Here is a 6,492-nt window from a genome sequence, read left to right on the forward strand (position 1 = left end):
ATGCCGTGACTGCCATTTTATTTTTTTTGCTGGCCGACTTCCATGTTGGCTGTACTATTGTATCCCCTGGTTCGGCCGGGCCGCTAACAGGCAGCCCGGCACCCCCTCTTGGGTGCCAGGACGCTGGCCCAGCCAAAACCCTTCCTGGTGGCCGAGTGACTGATGCTAAATAATCACTGATACTCTCTCCTTTAAAGGAGGGGAGATACATGGTAACGCAGATGCACATTGACGTCACCACCGCTCTGCTGCTGAGTGACAGCGGCGGAGAATCTATCCCGCCTCCACTTCCGCCCCTCCCCAGCACTTACTGCCGCACTTCCGCCCCGTTTATGATCAACTTCATGACCGATTAAAAAAACAAACGACAAAGAGCAGAATTTCGCGAAAGAGGCGACCTCATCTGAAACAGCGGTAAAAACTCTTTGAAGAAGGTAGGTGTGCCAGGTTGCCGGCGGGGCTGAATTTCGGCCCCAGTAACTCTAGAGGATAGTATACGTGTTAAAGGAGACAGTTGGCCCGAAACTCACTTCAGCAAGAAAGCTGGCGGACCAACCCTTTTTTGAAAGATTTTTCTGCCGTGATCATTGAGGTGGCCTCTCTGTTGACTTTCAGCACTTTGCCGCTGTCAATCACCGGTGGAGTAGTAGTGGTGACCTCACAGCGCATGTGCGTCACCACAATCTCTCCCCTCCATTAAAGGGGAGAGAATAAGTCATTTTAAATCTTGGGCCACTGGGCCACTGGGGAGGGTTTCAAATGGGCCAGCAGCCTGCACCCAAGAGGATGTGCCAGACTGCACGTCGGTGGGCCGGCCGAACCCACGGGCACTATCTTGCCAGCCGATCAAAAATAAATAGATGGAGTCTGCGGCAGTGGGCCCTTCCCTTGAAGGACCGTTGCGCTGCTGGGCCGCATCAGGTGCACCAACAGAAAAAGCTGTCGGGGATACCGTGCGGCGGGGCATCGATTTTCTGAGCTAAATTTTGCTCGGTGTCTTTTTCAGGTGAGCGAGAGCGGTGGTGCGCATTCTGATGACGCGCTTGTGTTGATCATCAGCATCGGGGCAGAATCGAGTCCAGGACGAAAAATCCCGACCTGAATTTGTGTCGGATCGGCCAGTTGACCACGAAGCGTTGGCCACAAGTTTCTGCCGCATGGCCGCCACAAACAAGCAATATCGGGTCTTTCTGAGAGCCTGAATTTCTGCCCTAGTTACTGAAATGGCATTACATAGAAATATAGAAACATTGAAAATAGGTGCAGGAGTGGGCCATTCGGCTCTTCGAGCCTGCACCACCATTCAATAAGATCATGGCTGATCATTCCCTCAGTACCCCTTTCCTGCTTTCTCTCCATACCCCTTGATCCCTTTAGCCATAAGGGCCATATATAACTCCCTCTTGAATACATCCAATGAACTGGCATCAACGACTCTCTGCAGCAGGGAATTCCACAGGTTAACAACTCTCTGATTGAAGAAGTTTCTCTTCATCGCAGTCCTAAATAGCCTACCCCTTATCCTAATACTGTGTCCCCTGGTTCTGGACTTCCACAACATCGGGAACATTCGACCCGCATCTAACTTGTCCCGTCCCGTCAGAATCTTATATGTTTCTATGAGATCCCCTCTCATCCTTCTAAACTCCAATGTATAAAGGCCCAGTTGATCCAGTATCCCCTCATATGCCAGTCCTGCCATCCCGGGAATCAGTCTGGTGAACCTTCGCTGCACTCCCTCAATAGCAAGAACGTCTTTCCTCAGATTAGGAGACCAAAACTGAACACAATATTCTAGGTGAGGCCTCACCAAGGCCTGTACAACTGCAGTAAGACCTCCCTGCTCCTATACTCAAATCCCCTAGCTATGGAGGCCAACATACCATTTGCCTTCTTATGCCAACTTTCAATAACTGATGAACCATGACACCCAGGTCTCATTGCACCTCCCCTTTTCCTAATCTTCCGCCATTCAGATAATTTTCTGTCTTCGCGTTTTTGCGCCCAAAGTGCATAACCTCACATTTATCCACATTGTACTGCATCTGCCATGCATTTGCCCACTCACCTAACCTGTCCAAGTCACCCTGCAGCCTCCTAGCGTCCCCCTCACAGATCACATCACCACGCAGTTTAGTGTCATCTGCAAACTTGGAGCTATTATACTCAATTCCGACATCCAAATCATTGATGTATATTGTAAAGAGCTGGGGTCCCAGCACTGAGCCCTGCGGCACCCCACTAGTCACTGCCTGCCATTCTGAAAAGGACCCGTTTATCCAACTCTCTGCTTCCTGTCTGCCAACCAGTTCTCTATCCACGTCCGTATGTTACCCCCAATACCATGTGCTTTGATTTTGGACACCAGTCTCTTGTGTGGAACCTTGTCAAAAGCCTTTTGAAAGTCCAAATACACCACATCCACTGGTTCTTCCTAGTCCACTCTACCAGTTACATCCTCAAAAAATTCCAGAAGATTGGTCAAGCATGATTTCCCCTTCATAAATCCATGCTGACTTGGACCGATTCTGTCACTTCCTTTCCAAATGGCTGCTATTTCATCCTTAATAATTGATTCCAACATTTTCCCCACTACTGATGTCAGGCTAACCAATCTATAATTACCCGCTTTCTCTCTCCCTCCCTTTTTAAAAAGTGGTGTTACATTAGCTACCCTCCAGTCCATAGGAACTGATCCTGGGTCGATAGACTGTTGGAAAATGATCACCAATGCATCCACTATTTCTAGGGCCAGTTCCTTAAGTACTCTGGGATGCAGACTATCAGGCCCTGGGGATTTATCGGCCTTCAATCTCATCAATTTCCCTAATGCAATTTCCCTCCTAATAAGGATATCCTTCAGTTCCTCCTTCTCACTAGACCCTCGGTGCCCTAGTACATCCGGAAGGTTATTTGTGTCTTCCTTCGTGAAGACAGAACCAAAGTATTTGTTCAATTGGTCAGCCATTTCTTTATTCCCCATTATAAATTCACCTGAATCTGACTGCAAGGGACCTACGTTTGTCTTCACTAATCTTTTTCTCTTCACATATCTATAGAAGATTTTGCAGTCAGTTTTTATGTTCCCGGCCAACTTCTTCTCATACTCTATTTTCCCCCTCTTAATTAAACCCTTTTCCTCCTCTGCTGAATTCTAAATTTCTCCAAGTCCTCAGGTTTGTTGCTTTTTCTGGCCAATTTATATGCCTCTTTCTTGGATTTAACATTATCCTTAATTTTCTTTATTAGCCACGGTTGAGCCACCTTCCCTGTTTTATTTTTACTCCAGACAGGGATGTACAATTGCTGAAGTTCATCCACATGATCTTTAAATGTTTGCAATTGCCTTTCCACCGTCAACCCTTTAAGTATCACTCGCCAGTCTATTCTAGCCAATTCACGTCTCATACCATCGAAGTTACCTTTCCTTAAGTTCAGGACCCTAGTTTCTGAATTAACTGTGTCACTCTCCATCTTAATAAAGAATTCTACCATGTTATGGTCACTCTTCCCCAAGGGGCCTTGCACAACAAGATTGCTAATTAGTCCTTTCTCATTACACATCACCCAGTCTAGGATCTCCAGCTCTCTCATTGGTTCCTTGACATATTGGTCTCGAAAACCATCCCTAATATACTCCAGGAAATCCTCCTCCACCGCATTCTGGTTAGGTTGGTTCACCCAATCAATATGTAAATTAAAGTCCCCCATGATAACTGCTGTACCTTTATTGCATGCATCCCTAATGTCTTGTTTGATGCTGTCCTCAACTTTACTACTACTGTTTGGTGGTCTGTACACAACTCCCACTAGCGTTTTCTGCCCTTTGGTATTCCCTAGCTCCACCAATACAGATTCCACATCATCCAAGCTAATGTCCTTTCTTACTATTGCATTAATTTCCTCTTTAACCAGCACTGCTACCCCACCTCCTTTTCCTTTTTGTCTATCCTTCCTAAATGTTGAATACTCCTAGATGTTGAGTTCCCAGCCTTGGTCACTCTGGAGCCCTGTCTCCGTGATACCAATTATATCATACCCGTTAACTGCTATCTGCACAGTTAATTCGTCCACCTTATTCCGAATACTCCTCGCACTGAGGCACAGAGCCTTCAGGCTTGTCTTTCTAACACACTTTGGCCCTTTAGAATTTTGTTGTAATGTGGCCCTTTTTGCTTTTTGCCTTAGGTTTCTCTGCCCTCCAATTTTACTTTTCTTCTTTCTAGCTTTTGCTTCTGCCCCCATTCTACTTCCCTTATTCTCCCTGCATAGGTTATCATCCCCCTGCCATATTAGTTTAACTCCTCCCCAACTGCACTAGCAAACACTCCCTCTCGAACATTGGTTCCGGTCCTGCCCAGGTAAAGACCATCCTGTTTTTACTGGTCCCACCTCCCCCAGAACCAGTTCCAATGTCCCACGCATTTGAATCCCTCCCTTGTGCGCCACTCCTCAAGCCACGTATTCATCTGAGCTATCCTGCGATTCCTACTCTGACTAGCACGTGGCTCTGGTAGCAATCCTGAGATTACTACTTTTGAGGTTCTACTTTTTAAATGAGCTCCTAGCTCCATAAATTCGTCTCGTAGGACCTCATCCCATTTTTTACCGAAATCATTGGTACCTATGTGCACCACAACAACTGGCTGTTAACCCTCCCTTTTCAGAATGCCCTGCACCCGCTCCAAGACATCCTTGACCCTTGCACCAGGGAGGCAACATGCCATCCTGGAGTCTCAGTTGCGGCCGCAGAAACGCCTATCAATTCCCCTTACAATTGAATCCCCTATCACTGTAGCTCTCCCACTCTTTTTCCTGCCCTCCTGTGCAGCAGAGCCAGCCATGGTGCCATGAACTTGGTTGCTGCTGACCTCCCCTGATGAGTCATCCCCGTCAACAGTACTCAAAGCAGTGTATCTGTTTTGCAGAGGGATGGCCGCAGGGGACCCCTGCACTACCTTCCTTGCACTGCTCTTCCTGTTGATCATCCATCCCCTATCTGACTGTGTAACCTTTACCGGCGGTACGACCAACTTGCTAAATGTGCTATTACTTCAAATCACCAATGATTTATACTTTATTCATGTGGTTTCACAACAGGTTCAGCACCACCACAGGTGGACGAACGATTATGCACCCCCATGCATGCCAAGACCCGCTCCTCCAAATCTGTGAGCTGGCACAGTTCTGCAGGTCCACCTCCGGTCCACTCGGTTTTTGGAAATCTTCGTTTGCAAAGGTGACAAGAGCATGGCATAAGCGAATTGCCTAGGTACTATTGCAGATATTACAGATATTACTAGATACTATTACTATTACACAACACACAGATAATCCAAATTAGTCGTCGCCCATGCTATTCATCGTTAACATTATATGCTAATACGCTTTGTATGCAATTGAATGCATGGTTATATCTACGGTTGGAGAATAAATTTAATAAGATCGTGGTTGGGAACTAACACATGACACCGAGATTACTAGTTTAATTACAATCCAGCAGATCTGTATTTGAATTAATGTCATTGCATCATTACAATTATAAATTTAATAATTTAATACTTACTCTTCTAGAACCAACCAGGTCGTTCCATCGCTTGCGGCATTGGTTTGGCTCATGGACATCGTCGGCCGCCGATAAAACTACTTCGGCGATCTCCACCCATATCCTCTGGTAGACACATTGCAGGGGGGTTTCCACGACCACCCCGAGTAAATTGGGCCCGACGAGTTTTCACCTCATAGACCAGGGAAGAATTTGCTTCCTCCGAAAATCTCTTCACTCTCCTTCTCCCATCCATCTCTGCCACATCATTCCCCTCATCTACCTCCACCACCTCTCCAACATCACTCACTCCTGTCTGCACGTAATCCATTTGATGTTTTTTTAATCTGCTTCTCTCACTTCTTTCTCTGCTTCTCTCCTCTCTCTCTCTCTCTCTTTCAAGTCTTCTGAGTATGATCTCATGAATCATGGGAAAATGTAATCACCTAAAATTAAAAACCAGCTGTTGCTATGCTGGTTTTGCATGATGGAATAAATCGCTAAGGCCCATTTCACATCGCCTAAATTAAAAATGCAAAACTAGCGGTTTTTAAAATGGGCGATATTCTGGCGAACTCTGAAAAAATTGCTTATTTTTGGGCGATATCGATGTCAATGGAAAGTCTAGCCCTCGGGGTCAGTGTGTGATTGCAAATGAATAAGTGTGAAGTACAGCAGGACCTGGGGGTACTTGTGCATGAAACACAAAAGAATAGTATGCAGGTACAGCAAGTGATCAAGAAGGCCAATGGAATCCTGGTCTTTATTGCAAAGGGGATGGAATATAAAAGCAGGGAAGTCTTGCCACAGTTATACAGGGTATTGGTGAGGCCACACCTGGAATACTGCATACAGTTTTGGTTTCCATATTTATGAAAGGATACACTTGCTTTGGAGACAGTTCAGAGAAGGTTCACGAGATTTATTCTGGAGATGAGGGGGTTGAC

The 6,492-nt window shown here is 46.1% G+C and overlaps 1 long non-coding RNA gene across 1 annotated transcript; it reads left to right on the forward strand.

Moving 5' to 3' along the window:
• Positions 1-294: 294 nt before the first annotated feature.
• LOC139259414 (uncharacterized) lies at positions 295-6,055 on the forward strand. The gene is made up of 3 exons (XR_011592566.1): positions 295-434; positions 5,101-5,272; positions 5,575-6,055. It is a non-coding gene; the product is annotated as an uncharacterized lncRNA (long non-coding RNA).
• Positions 6,056-6,492: the final 437 nt, after the last annotated feature.

The sequence above is a fragment of the Pristiophorus japonicus genome, chromosome 3 (genome assembly GCF_044704955.1).
Source record: "Pristiophorus japonicus isolate sPriJap1 chromosome 3, sPriJap1.hap1, whole genome shotgun sequence".
NCBI lineage: Eukaryota > Metazoa > Chordata > Chondrichthyes > Pristiophoridae > Pristiophorus > Pristiophorus japonicus.